Here is an 18,153-nt window from a genome sequence, read left to right as displayed (position 1 = left end):
GGGGAGCCGCAACTTCAAAAGTTATTTCATTGTTAGCCCGACAAACGGTGTTCGTGCCAATACGTAACTCTCTAAAATACTGGCATAGACCACAGGGCGTAGGCACAATTAATTCCATGCACGCCTCCCGTTTTCAGGATCGTTTTGTTCTGCTCTAATAAATTACTTTGCAAAACATATTTTTTGCAAAGTGTAGATCATAATTTTAAAGTACCAAAATGACACCACTTGCGAGGCTGGCAAAGGGGCCTAGCTGTGTGTACCGTCGGACACAAAAATGTCAAAACCATTCCAAAACCAGAACTTAGAGTCGGAGCATAATTTTTGCGCGGAAAACAACGACCAGATCCACCATACCGTCGGTAATTTGTAAAAAAACTAACACCGCATGCGACGGCTGAAAAGGACACAGCTCCATGTGCCGTTCAAAACACAAATGTCAAAATAGTTCCAAAACGACAAGTTATAATTTTCACCGTACCGTATGCAATGTGTGAAAAATAAACCAAAACGACAACCTAACTTCAGCATGGCACCATACCATATGCAATGTGTGAATAATAAACCAAAACGACAGCCTAGCTTGGGCATGGCATCCGTGCCGTAGATTTTTGTCAATTTGGAAAAGTAAATATCAGCACTAACACTAGTGAGAAGACAGCTACCAATGCTACCGTTCAACAAGAAAATGTCATAACCATCCCAAAACGACAAGCTAACATCGGTATGTCAAACAACCGTTACATGAGATGACGGACGCGTTTTTGATCTGCACCTGGAAAGAACTTAAGCCCCACTATCCAACGGTTTTTACCCTATGCATAGCTATCACCCTAGGTAGAAAATCCGCGTCGATATATATATATATATATATGTGTATATATATATATATATATATATATATATATATATATATATATATATATATATATATAGGAAAATAGTGGGCTACCATGGGTGGTAGCTATGCATATACATCCAACCATTAGATCTTCTATAGGGAGCACAAAAGGAGCACACGGTGTTAGATCATTCTTCAGACGGCAAAGCTGGCCTGGTCAACCGATGCATCACACTACCTTTTTTAAATACCAAAACCACAACCAGATCATGGTCACGGTTTGTACCCAGAAAAATGACCGTAGGCATGGGCATATTCCAAAATGACAACTATACTACGGTATGGAATGTATCAAAATTTCAACCACACCGTGGCAAAGATTTTACCAAAACAACAAACAAAGCACGGTCACGGTTGGATTTTTTATTTGACTACGTGTGAAAAGCATCCAACGTCGTGACCCTTTGTCAATTCGTGTACTGCCCGTAGCCGATACAAACTGTTTCGTTACGTTTCAACGGTTTGTATTGTCAAAAAGGTTCAAACCCACACACAACGCCATCACATGCAGTTCGTTTGATAAATGCTACGGCTGATTGAACCACCACTTAGCAACGACTGCTGATGTCCCCAGGACATGCTCATTTTTTAACCACGCCGTCCGTCTGAATTGTCTGGAAACGAGTAAAAAAGAGAATTTTCATACGGTATGGCATGCGGGCACCGTCACCGATACAAACTGTTAAAACATGTAAAAAACGATAATTGCACACGGCATGGCACCATGCTGAGATCAGCCGACTAATTTTTGTGGAAGAAGGTGCAAACTATAATAGATAAATGTTTGGAAAAAGTGACGCCAATAAATTAAATACCATTTAGCAACGGCCATGGCCTTCCGTAGGACATAATTTTTATTAAACCATACCGTGCCGACAAAAATGTGTGAAAACTAGTAAAAAATGACACATTTCATACGGTATGGAGCTAGCAACCGTGAACCGTTACAAATTGTCAAAAGGAGTAAAAAAAGCTAAATTTTCACACGACGGATGGTCATCACCGTGGCCGACACAATGTGTGAAATCATGTTAAAAAAAGGTGTTGGAAAGTTGTGGCAACGTTTTTTCCTGCCTTTTAGACTGCATGCAATCACGGAGCACAAACGTCCGTTCAGTGAAAGTGCTCCTGGGTATTTGATCTGGACATGAGTAGAATCAGAACTCCTTCTATCCAACGGCTGCTACCCTATGCATAGCTACCACCCTTGGTAGAAAATCCGCGTCGATATATATATATATATATATATATATATATATATATATATATATATATATATATATATATATATATCATGTTTATGATTCACCTATCCCAAATATGCCCTCTAGCAATTTATTGCATATCAATTCCTCAAAGAGCTCTTATGTGCAATATTGATGAAATTGCGAAATAAATCCATATTTATGATACTTGTTGTCTTTCTCAAAACATTCCAACTAGCTTTACTTCCCTTATTGTTAGTTGTGATGTTTTTGAGATTTTCTTGGTTGAAGCTCATTCATATACCATAAGTGAAAATTGGAGCCATAGGCTATATATGCTTTTTTAAGCAAACATCCTCTGGTATATTTTATGACTTCATCTTGGATATCTTGTCTTATTTATTTTATTAACCTCTTTTGTGTGCATGTTTCTTTATGGATCACATTGTCCACTTTAGAAACTTATATACATGAGAGCGTTAATCCATCACCTTGATATCCTTGTTCTTTGCCAACCATCTTTTATACTTTTTGTTTTTTAGCGGTGTTGGTAAAGAAGATTTATGAGTGCTTGGTTTATTTGTTTTTCTTCATGCACTCATATCTCGTAATTGTTGGACTCAAGTTGTTCTTGATGAGCATATTATATTTATCTTGGTTGTGTTCTAAATGATATAGAGGGAGTGAGGATTTCATGTTTGTGCATATTGTATTCAAATGCAAACATTATAAATAATGCACGAACCTTGGGGAGCTTCCTTATTTTATTTAGAGCATCATATCTCTCTCATCATGATATCCTTGTTTGTCCTATTGTATCTTTGATTGCTTGCTTTATTTGATTGAAGCTTACTTCACCATGTTATCTTATGCAATCTTTGATCCTCAATATAGTTTGACTTCCTTCAAGTATTCATCATTGGATATGTGCATTTTATTCCACTCAAATTATTAGAAGTGCACACTTTGGGGAGGATCTCACATTATATTGGCTTTCTAAATTGTTCACCCATTTTGGCACTTGATGCCAATGGGGGAGTAGTTTAGAGGGTTTAAGGGAATGGTTTTATACTTAAGTTTGGTTTGTGCTTATGTGTTTTGCCTCACATGCATTCCATATTTATTATGTCTTGCATGGTTGTTTATATATATAGTGGAAATTGTCCCAAAGGTTAATCTTGCCAATGTATGCAATGAATTCATGTTCATCACACGTGCATACATTGTGGGGGAGTTTGCTCTATATATATTGGTTCTACTCACATCCCTTGCATTAGATGTAGTTGTGTGAGTAGAGTTGGTTTTGATATGGGATAGTAGCTTTGTGTTACTTGACCATATCAAATACAACCTCTTGTATACAACTTATTCTCGGATAAGTTGCGTACTTGTATCTAATATTCATTATATAAACCCTCTTATTGTGGTTGTCATCAATTACCAAAATGGGGGAGATTGTAAGGGTATATTGCCCCTATGTGTGGTTTTGTTAATTAATGACAACCCCTATGGACTAATGTTTTCATTGAGTTTATATGAAGGAATACTCCATAGGTTCTACTTGTATTCCATGTGTTGGATTCAAGTATGGATGCCATGAAGATAAAGATACACCTTGTGTATTGGCATCAAGATCATCGATCAAGATAGTATGATAGAGAATGAGAAGATACAAGGTTGACCAATACAAAGAGTGAAGAATAGATTCAAGTTTGGTCAACACATGAAGCATAAAGAATGTGCCACATGAAGTCATGTAGTAGGCCCCTGAGAGGATGACGGCAAGTGGTGATCGTCATCAAGGTTGAGTTGGGGCAAGTTCAAGTTGAGCATCTCGAGAGGATCATATTCTTAAAGCTTACCGTCCATTTGATGATAATGGACATGTGAAGATGTACATCAATGGAGCTTTCCCATCATAGTGTATGGGAGAGCATTTGTGAGTCTTCACGAAGTAACGATGATCAAGTAAGGCATTTCGGCTTGTGTGGAGCTTGAAGAGCTATCATCAAGACCAATCGGGATGCGCAAGGCAAAGGTATGGCCTTGCTAGGTTTTCCTTTTACCGGTCTCAAGGTGGTTGTTGGGAGACCGGATTATAGGATAGATAGCCGCACTATCAAGAGGGGCTTTCGGTTGGGTAACTTGATCACATCTTTTTAGGGAGCTCAATCCTTTGCATACTTTGCATATCCCTATTGTTTCTTGCTATTTATCTATCAGAGGTTCTTGAGCTTGTTGCTAGCTTTACAACAAGCCCAAGTTCATCGAAAACGGAGTTCGTATGACTATTCTATGACATTTTCAAGGTTGGGTGATTTTACCAATTATTCATGATATAAGGTTCTACCTTTTATATTCATGATAAAATCCCCTCCTACAGATTCTTCTGTTTTCACTTTCCATAGGATAGCATTTGTTCTTATCTCTCAAACAAAATTGGTTTCATTCAATTCGGAGTTTGGGAGCTTTTGTTATTAAAGAAAAAGGGAAAAGAATAAAAAGGAAAAGAAAAGAGGAGGTAGTGGCCAGCCGGCCGACCGGCCTGACCGGCCCACCCGCCGGCCCACCCGGTCTGGACCGGATCTGGCGCTGGTGCCAGCCGGGCCTCTTACTGAGGCGGTTTCGGTCTGGTCCGGCTCAGCACCCGGCGCCCGGCCCGGCCGACCGGTTTCCCAGCCGGGCTAGGCCATCTTCGCCCCCGCGCAGCCCGCTCACCCCGCCGTGGCCCATTTCCCACCGCGCGGCCTGGTGGCCTCCCGCCGGCCTGTGCCCCGGCCTGACCGGACCGCCGACCGGCCTCCTCAGCACCTGGTCCGGTCGGCCTGTGAGCCGGCTGGGCCAAATTTCCTGTGCGTTTTTCTGTCTTTTTCCCCCAGCGGTTATTTTTCCCCTTTAGCTATAAATAGCCTTCTTCCACCTTGAGCTGAAGCAGTTCTTCCCCTTTCTTCACCTCCATTGTTGCTATTCGAAGAACTACCTTCCCCTCTTGATTCCTCCCATGATTCTTGCCCATTCTTGAGGATTTGAGAGAGGAGATCTAGATCTACAATCCCCACCAATCAATTTTCTCCTCTAAGTGAGGGGAACCCCTTTGGATCTAGATCTTGGAGTCTTTTGTTGATTTTCCCCATTGTTCTTGCTCTCCAATCTCATCCTAGAATTTGTTGCTTGGGTTGAATTTGAGTGTGAAGGACTTGAACACCTCCAGTGTTCTTGCTTTGCATCATTGCATAGTGTTGAGCTCTCCACCATGATTAGTTCGAGTGAGAGACAGTGAGCTAGTTACTCTTGGAGGGAGACCTCCTAGTTGGCTTGGTTGGTGTCCCGGTGATCTCTTCGTGGAAGATTGTGAAGGGGTCCGGGCTTCTCCTTCGTGGAGCTTGTGAAGTGGTTGTGGAGCTTGCCATCTCCGGAGTGGAGGAAAAGCTAGCCATAAGGAAAGGGCCATTATCCTTCATGGATGTGGCTCGAAGAATAGGGTGAGCCTTCGTGGCGTTGGGGAATCCTTCGTGGGACCTCCACTCCTCCAAACGTGACGTACCTTCTTGCAAAGGAAGGGAACACGGGAATACATCCTCGTTTTCGCGTGCCTCGGTTATTTCTATACCCGAGCTCTCTTTCCTTGTGATAGCCATCGTGCTTGAAGTACATATATCTTGCTATCACTTGTGCTACATATATCTTGTGCCTATCTTGCCTAGCTCTAGTTGTTATTATTACACTTAGTTGAGCTTAGCATATTTAAGGTTTGTGCTTGTAATCCAAACGTTAGGTTAATTCCGCATTCTTACAAGACAAATCCGTAAGAGTTTTTAATTGCCTATTCACCCCCCCTCTAGGCGACATCTCGATCTTTCAGTATTACTGTTACTAGGGCTATGATGCTGTAGCGGGACTTTTATTTCTTAGTTTTGTCTTTCTCTTTTTTGGTTGTGTGCATCCGTAATGTTCTAGGGCATTGCGTTGTTGCAAAGGCTGGGTGTAATTGATATCCTTCGATATTAATATATTCCCTTTATCGAAAAAATGTCTCTACCAATTTCTATAGGTTGAAGAAGGTGTTGTAAATATTAGGAAGTTTCTCCAAGATTTAATCAAAGAAAATAGTAGATAAAACATGACTAAAGGAATTAAACTGAAACTAGTCATGAAAAATAACTGCGGATAGGTAAATATGGATGAAGCTCGGTGATCACATGTATACGTGAGCACGCGGTGAGAGACTGACACGTGTCCAACGGTTTTAGTTTTGTCGTGAGATGATAACTATGGTGTCCAGGGGCGGAAGTGCATCAGCGGATTCTTCCCCAACCACACCATCAACGCCACCCGATCAGATCGAGCGAGATGTCGTCTGCACAGATCGAGTGAGATGCTAGGCTAGGGCGCTGCGGCGCACGCACCACGGAAGCGATGCGGGAGTGGGGAAAGGGCGGCTCGGTGGCTAGCGCTGTTGCACAAGCTAGCTGAAAAGCGCTATTGTTAATGCTACTTGATGCTGATGTTGCACAATGCAGTGATGGAATTGCGTGGAGGTGATGGGAATCAAGAAGGGCGATGGAGGTAATCAAACTCTAAATTGCTTCATCGGCCCGTCCTTGTCCACTCAGTGTGCCAGCTCCTGCATCTGATTTGGCCCAGGCGAGGTGGAGAGGGTTCCCCACCGTGATTTCTCTCTTCGGAGCGACACAAATCGGGAGGCCACGGCCATGTGAGCCCGATGGGAGGCCATGGCTCTCTAACTCCAGTGAAGGGGAGCTCGATTGGGAGGCATGGCTCTCCAATTCCAGTCAGCGCACGCTCAAGGGTTGGTCATGGTGGCCCAAATCGAGTCAACGGGCATTGAGCGCCTCTAGCAGTTCATCAAACGGAATCGAACTAGGTCGCGTCAGCGGATGAGATTCTGTGAGCAGGTGGAGGAGGCTGAGGCGCGTGGCGGAGGGCGGCGGTGTGGAAGGAAGCGTCGTTCCTTGGGGCCCTCTGAGCGGTGGTGCGGGAACAGGGATGGCCGGAGCAAGGGCAACAGGCGGCCTCGCGTCTGGGCAGGAGGAGCAGGGGCGGCGCGCGGGCCTCTCGTCGGTGAGGGAGGAGCAGGGTGGGCGCGGCTGCCTCGCGCCGGTGGAGGGCGGCGAGCAGGGGACGTGCGGCGGTCAGAGCAGAGCACGAAAAGGAGGGTGCGCTCATTTCTACCAAACAACAGCCAAAAAAGGCATTAACGTCGTATGGTGGCCGTGAGCCAGAAATTGAATCTCAACGTTGATCTAACGATGGCTAGGGCGTGCTGATGTATCACTGATCACCATATCCACTCTCTAGGTAAATAACAAAACTAAACATATTGCTAGTAGACATATATTACATAGTAGCACATCTAGAAAAATGCTAAGAGAAGAAAATGAAGCATAATACTGTAAGCAGCAGATAGCAGCACATCTAAAAAAAATGCTAAGAGCAGAAAACTAAGGATAATACTATAAGCAGCATATAGCGGAATATACCGTCTAGAAGAGGAACCAGCGTTGGCGTTGATGTTGTCACCGTTGAGAGCCATGTGACCAAAAATGTTGTTGATGTTAGGAAAGAAGTTGTCGTTGGCTTCAGTAGTCAAAGTTTTTTCGAATTTCGGGTGTCACTGCTTAGGGGCTTGTTTAAAACCATATAAATACTTCAACAACTTGCACAACTTTTCTTTTTGACCATTTACAACAAAACCATTATCGTATGAGAATTGCCAGGTTGTTTATCTTGAATACACACTTGACACTTAGAATCCTTGACAGTAGTGAAACTTGGGATTACATTCAATTTAGCTAGCCGCGTCATACAACCAAAATTAACATAACAAGGACGTGAATGTCAAACATTTATCTTAATATTACTGCAAATATGATTAACAACTTTATTATAAACAATTGATAAAGATAAGTGGAACAAGCCTTCCACACCTATTCACATTGGCCAAGTGCTGCTTTGCTTGCCTTGGCTTCTTCGGATGGGTGTTCGTGGAATGAGGCCCGGCGAACTTCTTGGCGGCATGGTGGAGATGTGACGTGGGTGCAATATGCCAGGGGAATGGCGATACTGGGAAAATTTTACTTAGTCTCGCCGAGAGAGCTGGCCTACCTACCTGCTTTTAGCTCACATGAGGGCATGGCTCATTTATAGCTTGTCTGAAAATCATTGTTGGGTGGAAACTATTTTTCCAAACACATAATAAGTACTGGGAATTTAAGTAACGGCCAAGAACATTTTCAAGATTTAGTTTACTGGAAATAGAAATAAACTCCTTTTGTATTTTCCCAAAAAAAAAACGTGCGTGCTCTCTCCACCTCTATTATTGGCGAACCCTGGCAGTCGAATCACCATCCGACATCATCTCTGCGTTCGTCTCTGTCGCGCGGGCCCAACATGTGAGGGTCGTCCCCAACATCCCGAGTTCGCCGGCAACGATCCCAGGCGCGTTCCGCGCGCGGAAGCCGCGTCCAGGTGCGGTAAGCCTCCGCGCTTATCATTACCTCCCCGGCGGCGTTATCCCATCCCGTATCTCGCCGGCTTCCCGCTGATCTCGTTAGTCTGTTCCGCCGATCGAACGCCACCGCTCGATTCGCTCCGCCCTCTACGTCCCCGGCCGGGCTATATAAGCAGACCCCGAGCCCCCTCTCACCACAAGCCATCCACAAGCCTCTCTCCCTTCGTAGCGAGTAGTTGCATCGGAAATACCACCAATGGCCCAAGCAGCGAACTCCGCCGGCACCGTCGCCATCCGTGGCGCACTTCTTGTCGTCCTCCTCGTAGGCGCCCTGGTGTGCACTGCTGAAGCAACGAGGGACGCTGGCCTTGTTGTGGCGGCCGCACCGGTCGCCAGCGTGCACACGTCCTCGATCGGCTCCATCTTGAGCTGCATGATGGGCTGCGGGACGCAGGGCACCATGTGCGGGATTTCCTGCTTGAACAAGCCGTTCCTTCATAGTCCTCAGTGCGCAGTGATCTGCACGGCGAACGAAGCCAAGTGCATCCTGGGCTGTGGCTCCCCCGCGCCGCATGCTTGAGACCCCTCCGTCGCGCTGCCGCTCCAATAGCTATCGCGTTTGTAGTTCATTACTTCAGTAATCTCTGTTCTTGGTTCTTGTCGAATGAATCATCTTGGTTCGGCGCTGTACTTCTGATGAAGAAGCCTTCTTTGATGAGTCCTTGTCAGTTACATTATTGTTTAAATTGCTTTGATTCTGTGATGCTTGCTAGGAATCAGTAGGTTTTTTTGCAGATTGTTATTGTTTTTCTTCACGTAAATGAACAGTAGTTGCTGTGATGAGACCCAATCATGCTTTGGTATTAACATTTCAATTCTATTCATCAGAAGTTTTACAATTCAGATTTCTGCCCAAACAAAAACAAATTTAGAGAAGGTTCAGATTTTAATTTTGCGTGAACAAGTCTCACTTCTACCTTGCCCTCGGTCCCGTTCCTGTTCCCGTGGCCACTGCTCCCTTTCCCTCTACTGCTCAGTCTCCGAGCAAGCAGAACACCCGGAGGGAGAAGGTAGGATTGGGTTGTAGCTGGATTCGTTGGCTGTCGCATCGACCTCTGCACATCACCTTTCAGTGTTCCAGCGGCGCAGTTCACCACCGGCACAACCCCTGGTGCCACTGCTCTGGCGTCTATGCTCAGCTTAGTCAGCACCAACTACGTCTAGAGCCACCAGAAGCACCGGCCGTGTGGTGAGTGAGCGATACTACCCACGAAGTTGGTACAGTCAGGCTTGCCAAACCGACGCCCGCCACCTGTCCGACCTTCAGTCCCTTGCCCGTTGTCAGCGCCATCCAGGTGGCCGAGGTGTCCCTGTTCGTGGTGGACGTGCTCGAGCTCGCGGCTAAATAGATTGCCTTGCAGATGCTCGCTCGCCACCGCCATCGTCCACACCTCCACACCCGTGGTGCTGGACTCGCACGCAGCGTCTCCATCCAAGGCAACCTCGGGCGTATTCTCTGAGCTTGCTGCTCCTGTGGTGAAAGACAGACCACGACAGTGTCGTCATTGACTTCGCCACACGGACGCCTACCATCCGTTCGATGTCGGTCTGGTACAAGTCGGCGACATCCGGGTAACTGATGAGGTACCGATCCTCATGAGTCATGAAGGACATGCTCTCAACTTTCCCAGCCCCTGTTGATAGCAATCTGAATTCTAAGCTCGTTGCTGTTTACTGTAGTTTTTCAGAACTTCGTTCAGTTAGCTACTGCAGGAATAAATAAGAAGTGACAACAGAAAGGCTGCAGATTTCAAACACCGTGTGTACTCTGTGTTGTGTTCATCGTCCACTCTTGATCCTACTTTGCAGGGTCTGCAACGACAAAAGTGTAGAGCAACAACATTGGCGTCTTCCCCAGTCCCCACAACACTACTTTGTCCGTCATCTCGTTGACTGCAGGAATAATTGTAACATCTTTACCAAAATCAAACATCGCCATGTGGCTTGGATTTGCCAACACAGTGATCAATCCATTGGATCAGCCAAACACAGTGATCAATCAATTGGTTTTCCATGTGTATATGTCATAAACAAACCTAAAACAATGAAAAAGTGTGTTGGTGGACCCTCGCATGGAAAAATCTAGGGGGTAGACCCGCCGGGGCACACATACCGCTGTTTTTGGGGGGATGAGGGGGAGAACGACCGTCGGAGCACCGGATTCCACCAAATCTTGCATGTGGACCTATAATATGTGTGAAAGTGTGGTGGAAGGTGCAATGGTGCAAAAGTAGCTCCCCGGTGTGACCTTCCTCCCATTTGGGCGATAACATTTTGCACATTTTCCGAAGCGCGGATTGCTCCGAAACCCTGATATATGTGGGGATGAACATGGAGAGTAATTTTGTATTACACATTGTCTTAAGTAACACTAATAAATAGTCATCAAAAAGTAAAACTAATTAAAAAAACAAATAAAAGTATTAGATTTAATAAAATAGCAAGAAAAATAAAGAAAATGCCTGTTGACGCACGGCAAAGGCCACGTTGCCGTGCAACCTAGCTGCCCGCACGACAAAGGTTGCGCCACGACAACGCCCAGAGCCTTTTCCGTGCAATGTTTCTTTGCCGTGCGGCGTGTTTGGTCTTTGCCGTCGACATTTCTTTGCCGTGCAGCGTTTCGTTGCCGTGCACTACCTTCAGAAGTTGCCGTGCAAAATTTCTTTGTCGTGGGTGCTTCTTGCTGCGCACGGTAAAGATGTCTTTACCGTGCACGGACGCATGACAACAATTTACCGCACGACAATGCCGTTTTTTCCCCTAGTGTACGTGCCTACGGGCAGACGGGCCAACCCATCTACCTTATGTGTCGTGCTTGGGCATGAGGACGTGGTTCGTGGGCTGGCACGGAATGGCCCGTCAGTAACGGGCCTTTGTGTGTCGGGCCTTGCCAGGCACATGAAGCACTGTGTCGGGCCTGAGCTGGGCCAGGCCAGCCCGTTGGTCATGTATGCATACAAGATTCCAATACAAAGGGAAAAAAGTGGAATCCCTCTTTTTTTCAAAAAAAAAATGATCGAAAGAAAATTATCGGGTCAAAATTTTGATGACATTGGCTTCACAAATTTTAATTAGGAGCAGATATGAGTATTTTAAAATTTTGAGTTTGTAGGAGTTTAAATCACGAGTCTCTTAAGTCATGCAACTAATGTAAATATGCCATGATCCATATGATATACATGATATTTGCATGATGATCACATGGTTACAGCTTTGGTCATCACGACCTTGAAAAATGTATGATAAGAAAATAAATAGAAAGTGTGTGATCCTATCAAAGATGCCACTATTTAAAATAAATAGAAAGTGTGTGATCCTATTAAAGATGGCACTATTTAAGCTCGTGGAGTTTTTGAGAAACAGAAGCTACGATGGAGTTTACATCTATTCACTACTTACTGAGTGTAGGCTTTTAAGAATTTAGATATATACTAGCAAAAGTGGCCGTGCGTTGCATCGGGAGAAATAAATATGACTCGGTCTAAGAGCCTTTATGAGTGTATCGAGTCTTCGTAGTCGAGGAATAGGGCACTGGATAGTAGGCATTCATACTCGAGAAATAAGTCGCTAGATAGTAGTGGAGGGTTGTCGAAGATAGGAGGGTCGCTGGCCACGGAAGCGTAGAACCGTGATGGGACTGTAAACATGGCGGTGTTGGAAGATTGAAAGGGATTGTGTGCGGACAAAATAAAAGGTGGATATGTATAAATCTTCACTTCCACAATAAATCGTAATCCTTATTCTAGTGCAAATGGGTAGTTTAGTCTCTAGGAAATTTTTGATATGACGCATTAGTTTTTAAATATTTATGGGTAAGTATTATTGTTCTCTAACTAAATCATTTTCAATAACCTTCAGTGAACATTTTGGAATGCTTTTCTTAGTTATATGAGACAGGGAGGAGTGTCGGCCAAAGAGTTACATACATGTCCGAAATTGTAGAAATTGTCTGTTAAAAAAACAAAAAATTGCAAACAGAAATTTAAATCCTAGAAGCAAACCGCATCAGCTAAGCAAATTGCAAAGAGACCAAAGCAGTGGGGGCATGGGCTGAGAGCTTCGTGCACGCGCAGCATGACTGCTTCGTGGTTGGCTCCATCGCCCGGCCCTGTCCTACCATCTCCAGCGTAGCCGCCAGCTCAACTCTCCTTGTCGCTTGTGCCTGCTCACTTCCCGACGTTTCCCTGCGCCAGGATGTGGTGCGCGAGATGGCCGTCGGCATCGACATGGCCTGGCTATGTCTGCCTCGACCTCGTTCCCGCTCTCGCCGATCTATTCTACAGGAAGAGCACCTCCCCTTGGCGCCCGAGATGTCGGCTACTTCCGCCTCCAACCACGCCACCAAGCTGTCCAGTCTGTCGCGGCCACGCCCACATCCTACCGCCGTGATCGTCAGCACGCCTCCAACATGGAGACACCGAGCAGCCATATCCGCAAGGCTGATTTGTCGGCGTGTAGAAGATCAGCCTGCCGCCGCCATCGTTACCCCGATCCCCGGTGCCCAGCACACCTCTGACATGGAGACGTCAAGCAGCCATATCCGCATGGCCGATTCGTCGGCATGCAAAAGATCAACCTGCCGCGCGCACAACCTCTCCTCTTCCGTTCACGCTAGCCGGTGGCAGCGTCGCATTGCAACTCCGTCAAGATCCATTCGCTTCATTGTTTTGCGACGCCACGCAACGAAAACATATAGTCACACGGCGTGCGGTTAGGATTCGATTTTGTATTGTTGTTGGACAAGTAATCGACCCGCTCTCTCGATGCGACGAGCTGCTGGATCTCATGGACGGTGTTCGGCCGCCGGCATCGCGGGCGAGTGCAACGCAAGATGGCGTCGATGAAAACAAGGTAGCGCGGGGGTGGTGGCACTCGGCGTCAGGTTATATTACAGAGCGGCAGCGGCATAAACGGCCGGCACCGTCGCGGTGGTGCAGGCACCATCGACCTAGTCCATCGGTCACGTTCCCACGCGCGCCTTGACGCGGTCGATAAAGTCCGGGCTGGCCGGAGACGCTACTTGTATCAGCAAACTCCGGCCCTCCCGTTAGAAGTGGCTCATGTGTCTTCCGCTTCCCCTTTGTCATGCAGGCACCCGCTGCGGCGAGCTTGACCTTAACGCGGCCGCCTGATTTTTCATCGCTGACACGGCTGAAGATGAATTAATCGATCGTCTTTATGGCGGACGTCCTGGTATTTATAGCTACATAATGCAGGCCAACCCTGCCTAGCTGGGTTGTTTCTATTCAGAGTTCTTGTTTCACGGTACCCGGGCTAGCTTGGCTGTTTTGATTTGGATCGAACTCTATTTTGATCTCTTCTTTGGCCTTTGACGTACTTACTTAACATAGATTGCTAGCTAGCTATTTTGATTTGGATCGAACTCTGTTTATGAGACGTACCATATGATATACATGATATTTGCATGATGATCACATGGTTACAGCTTTGGTCATCACGACCTTGAAAAATGTGTGATAAGAAAATAAATAGAAAGTGTGTGATCCTATCAAAGATGCCACTATTTAAAATAAATAGAAAGTGTGTGATCCTATTAAACATGGCACTATTTAAGCTCGTGGAGTTTTTGAGAAACAGAAGCTACGATGGAGTTTACATCTATTCACTACTTATTGAGTGTAGGCTTTTAAGAATTTAGATATATATATGTTGAGACATTGGAGGTATTACCAAAGAAAGCCAGCTAAGGGCTCTAGGTGGGCTTGGTCGGGATTTTGGATGGAGGGGATTGCGACCTGGCGGCGGCGCCCTGTCAGATCTTGGGCCCGGGCCGAGGTTTAGCGTGTAGGAGATCGGGAAGGAAGCAACGATGCTCTTGGAAGCGGGCACAAAATTGTTGTGATGCTCTTGTGTCGACCCCCACGTAGTATCTTAGGCATGGACTGTATCGCTCTCTCTCGAAGGAGAGGTGGTCCTCGCTTGCTGGGAGGCCATGGACGCGCCGGCGTCGGCCTCGTCGCCGGTCGAGTTCCTGCTCCGCCGCCCGACGCCGCGCCTCCCTCTCGCCGCCTCCTTCCGTGACCTCGACGCCGAGCTCGCCGTCGTGCTTGACGTGCTCCCCGCGGCCTCCCTCCGCCTCTCCCCCGACGCAGCGGGCCACCTCGACCTCCTCCGCGCCCACTGCCGCCGCCGCGCGCCGGCGCAGTACCACGACCCGGACGAGGCCACGCTGCGGGACCGCCTCCTGGCCGCGCTCCACCACTTGGAGCTCGGCCACCCGCCCGACCCCACCCTTCTCAAATCCCTCCTCGCCAGCATCGGAATCTCCGACGCCGCCTCCTGCCAGGCCGAGATCGAGTACCTCGAGGAGCAAATCCTCAGCCAGGAGGAGGACACCGACCTGCTCCTCGTCGGCGGCGTCGTCGCCCTGCTCCGCTACAGCCTCTTCGACCCCGCCAACTCCAAGGCCGCCCGGTACTGGCCGTCGGCGGGCAACGTGCAGCGCCTCCCGTCCTGGGGCGGCAGCGGCAGCGGATGCGACGACACCTCCTTCTCGGTGCCCAAGGAGTTCTCCTGCTCGATCTCGCTCGACCTCATGCGCGACCCCGTGCTGGTCTCCACCGGCCAGACCTACGACCGCCCGTCCATCATCCAGTGGATCGGGGAGGGCCACTCCACCTGGCCCAACTCAGGCCAGGTGCTGGCCGACAACCGCCTGGTGCCCTACCGCGCGCTCCGCAGCTTGATCTCGCAGTGGTGCGGAGTCTACGCTTCCAGTACGACTCGCCGGAGAGCACCGAGGGGATGGCGGAATGCGTCGCCACGGCCTGCAGCAGCCTGGGCCGGTCCATACATTTTCAGGGCCCTGGGGTGAGATAGTAAAATAGGGCCTTTGTTGACAAAAAAAAGTTTAGAATACATTGTATTCCAAAATTAACCAAGTATTAGCATACATCGATGGTATTTGAACTAAAAGAACTTACACCGCAAATTATTTCTTTGTAACGGTCAAGAGAACTACTAATGATTGTAAGAAAACAATATAGTTCTACAAAAGATTGATCTTCTAAATGGCACAAAGAGACCATCATTTCATCCATTCATTTGCAGAACAAACAACTAGTGGTAAGATGCTACAGAAAGTTTTGCGCTACCATGGGATATGATGCTAATGAACAAGAAATTACATGAGAACTTCTCTAAAGCTTAATGCATAAACTTTCTGGAAGAACTACTAGTTCTAGAAAGAAGTTGTCGATTGAACCTCTCTGAAATTCTACCGGTTCATCTATCTGTTTTTTTTCTTTTTTCTTGTTGGTGGACAAACTTTTTGTACTAGACATGTTACCAAACAATTTGCATAAAAACAGTCAGTTGACAAGAAACAACAACACCTTGTTGATGTAGATTTTTTGATCTGGTCAACACAAAGATGAAGGAGAAGATCGCTCCCTCGTTCGTCGTCACAGCGTCCGCCTTCTCTTCTCCTAATCTGCTATGCACTCTTTCAGATCCAATAAAGTCTTGAAGAATAGACCTAAGAAGAGCAGAATTGGAGATGTGGAGCAGCCAGAGTTGAGCTATTTAACCACGAATCAAATGGGAAACGGGATTAGGGGAGGGAACCACGGAGGGAGACGTGCCATCTGTAATGCCTCCAATGTTAGTGGATAGGGAACGATTAGAAAGATAAAAAGAGAGATGATCCGGGGAGGAAAATAGCCCGGTTGATGCCCACTAATGGCTGCGGCGACCTTAGACGGTCGCGGTGTTATTTGTGATTGGAGAATTTGGGGGAGGAGACGGGTCGACGATGGCAAATACAAAGGAGAGAAATTCTACATACGTGGTGGGTTTTGGACCAGCTTTTTTTTTTCTTAGACCTATACTACCTGGGCTGGGCCCCTGCCTCCTACGGGCCCAGAGCGGTTGCCCCGTCGCCCCCCCGCACCCCCTTATGGGCCGGCCCCGGCAGCAGCAAGGCGGCCGTCGAGGCGAACAAGGCCACCGCCAGGATTCTGGTCAGGATGCTGGTGGAGGGTTCCGATAGCGCAAAGGCGGTCGCTGCCAACGAGATCAGGTTGTTGGCCAAGGCTGGGAAGCAGAACCGGGCATTCATCGCCGAGCTTGGCGCGATCCCGTTGCTCTGCAGGCTGCTCCCGTCGATGGATCAGATGGCGCAGGAGAACGCGGTGACTGCGCTGCTCAACCTGTCCATCTACGAGCCGAACAAGACACGGATCATGGAGCAGGAGGGTTGCTTGCGGCTCATCGTCAACGTGTTGGAGAATGGATGGACTACGGAGGCCAAGGAGAACGCAGCAGCAAATCTGTTTAGCCTCTCCGTCGTCCATGATTACAAGAAGATGATCACAAACGAGCCAGACGCTCCGGAGAAGCTGGCCTCTATGCTGAAAAAGGGGATGCCGAGGGGGAGGAAAGATGCGGTGATGGCGCTATTCAACCTCTCGACGCATCGAGAGAGATCAAGCCGGATGCTTGAGCCGAGCGCGGTTGTAGCCTTGATCGAAGCCCTGAGGAACGACACCGTGTCGGAGGAAGCCACCGGTGCTCTGGCTCTGCTGATGAAGCAACCATCCGTCGTGCATCTCGTTGGGAGCTCTGAAACCGTGATCACCAGCCTCGTCGGATTAATGAGGTGGGGAACTCCAAAGGGCAAGGAGAATGCAGTGTCAGCTCTATACGAGATCTGTCGCCGTGGAGGCACGACCTTGGTGCGGAGAGTAGCAAAGCTTCCGGGGCTGAACACGGTAATTCAGAACATCACACTGACCAGAACGAAGCGTGGCAAGAAGAAAGCGAGCTTGATCCTCAAGATGTGCCAGAGGAGCCAAAGGTTCAGACGGCACGGGCACTGATATCGAAACAGGGTTCGACAAGTAGACCGGCATAAAAGTACTTCCTCCATCACAGTATACACGGCGCCCCTCTTCTCGCAGCCTCCTGCCGCGCCCGGCCTCCCGCTGCCTCTTTGCCTCTCTACACGTGTTGACTTGTCTTCTCGTCTTCCCGTCAGACGTGAAAGGAGGTGTTGAAGTGTATAAGTAGATTACCTAGCTCTTTCCATCAGTTCAGACTTTTGGTTCAAGTGGCTAGTGCATGAAGCTTAACATGGTATCAGAGCCAGGTGTAACGCGAAAAATCATCAATAAACAAAATATAGTATCGATGACCCCCTTTCGAAGGAAAGGGAGCCGGACCCCAAACATCTGAACGAACTAAATCAAAAGATCGCTGAGATACAGATGCACTAGTAGGATAGGGAAGCTGAATCTGTTTACCTAACCTACAACCCTGACCGCTCAGTCTGTTGAGTGTGTTTTTCTCGGATACAGTGATGAGCATAAGGGCTATCGTTGTTGGGACCCTATTGATCGTCGGATGCGCATCTCTCGTGACGTCACGTTTGATGAGACGCGTCCCTTGTATCCCCGCCCCATCTCGGGTACTTATCCAGTGGATAATATCTCTTTTCTTCTTTTTACGGATGCACCTCTGCTGTCCCTTCTCCTCCTCCTCCTAATTCTGATGGG

The 18,153-nt window shown here is 47.5% G+C and overlaps 1 pseudogene; it reads left to right on the top strand.

The window, feature by feature from the left end:
* Positions 1 to 14,591: 14,591 nt before the first annotated feature.
* On the top strand, positions 14,592 to 17,480 carry LOC124671226 (annotated as a pseudogene).
* Positions 17,481 to 18,153: the final 673 nt, after the last annotated feature.

This window comes from Lolium rigidum, chromosome 7 (genome assembly GCF_022539505.1).
Source record: "Lolium rigidum isolate FL_2022 chromosome 7, APGP_CSIRO_Lrig_0.1, whole genome shotgun sequence".
Lineage (NCBI taxonomy): Eukaryota > Viridiplantae > Streptophyta > Magnoliopsida > Poales > Poaceae > Lolium > Lolium rigidum.
The sequence above is the reverse complement of the archived record's forward strand: the minus strand, read 5'-3'. Positions and strand labels throughout refer to the sequence as shown.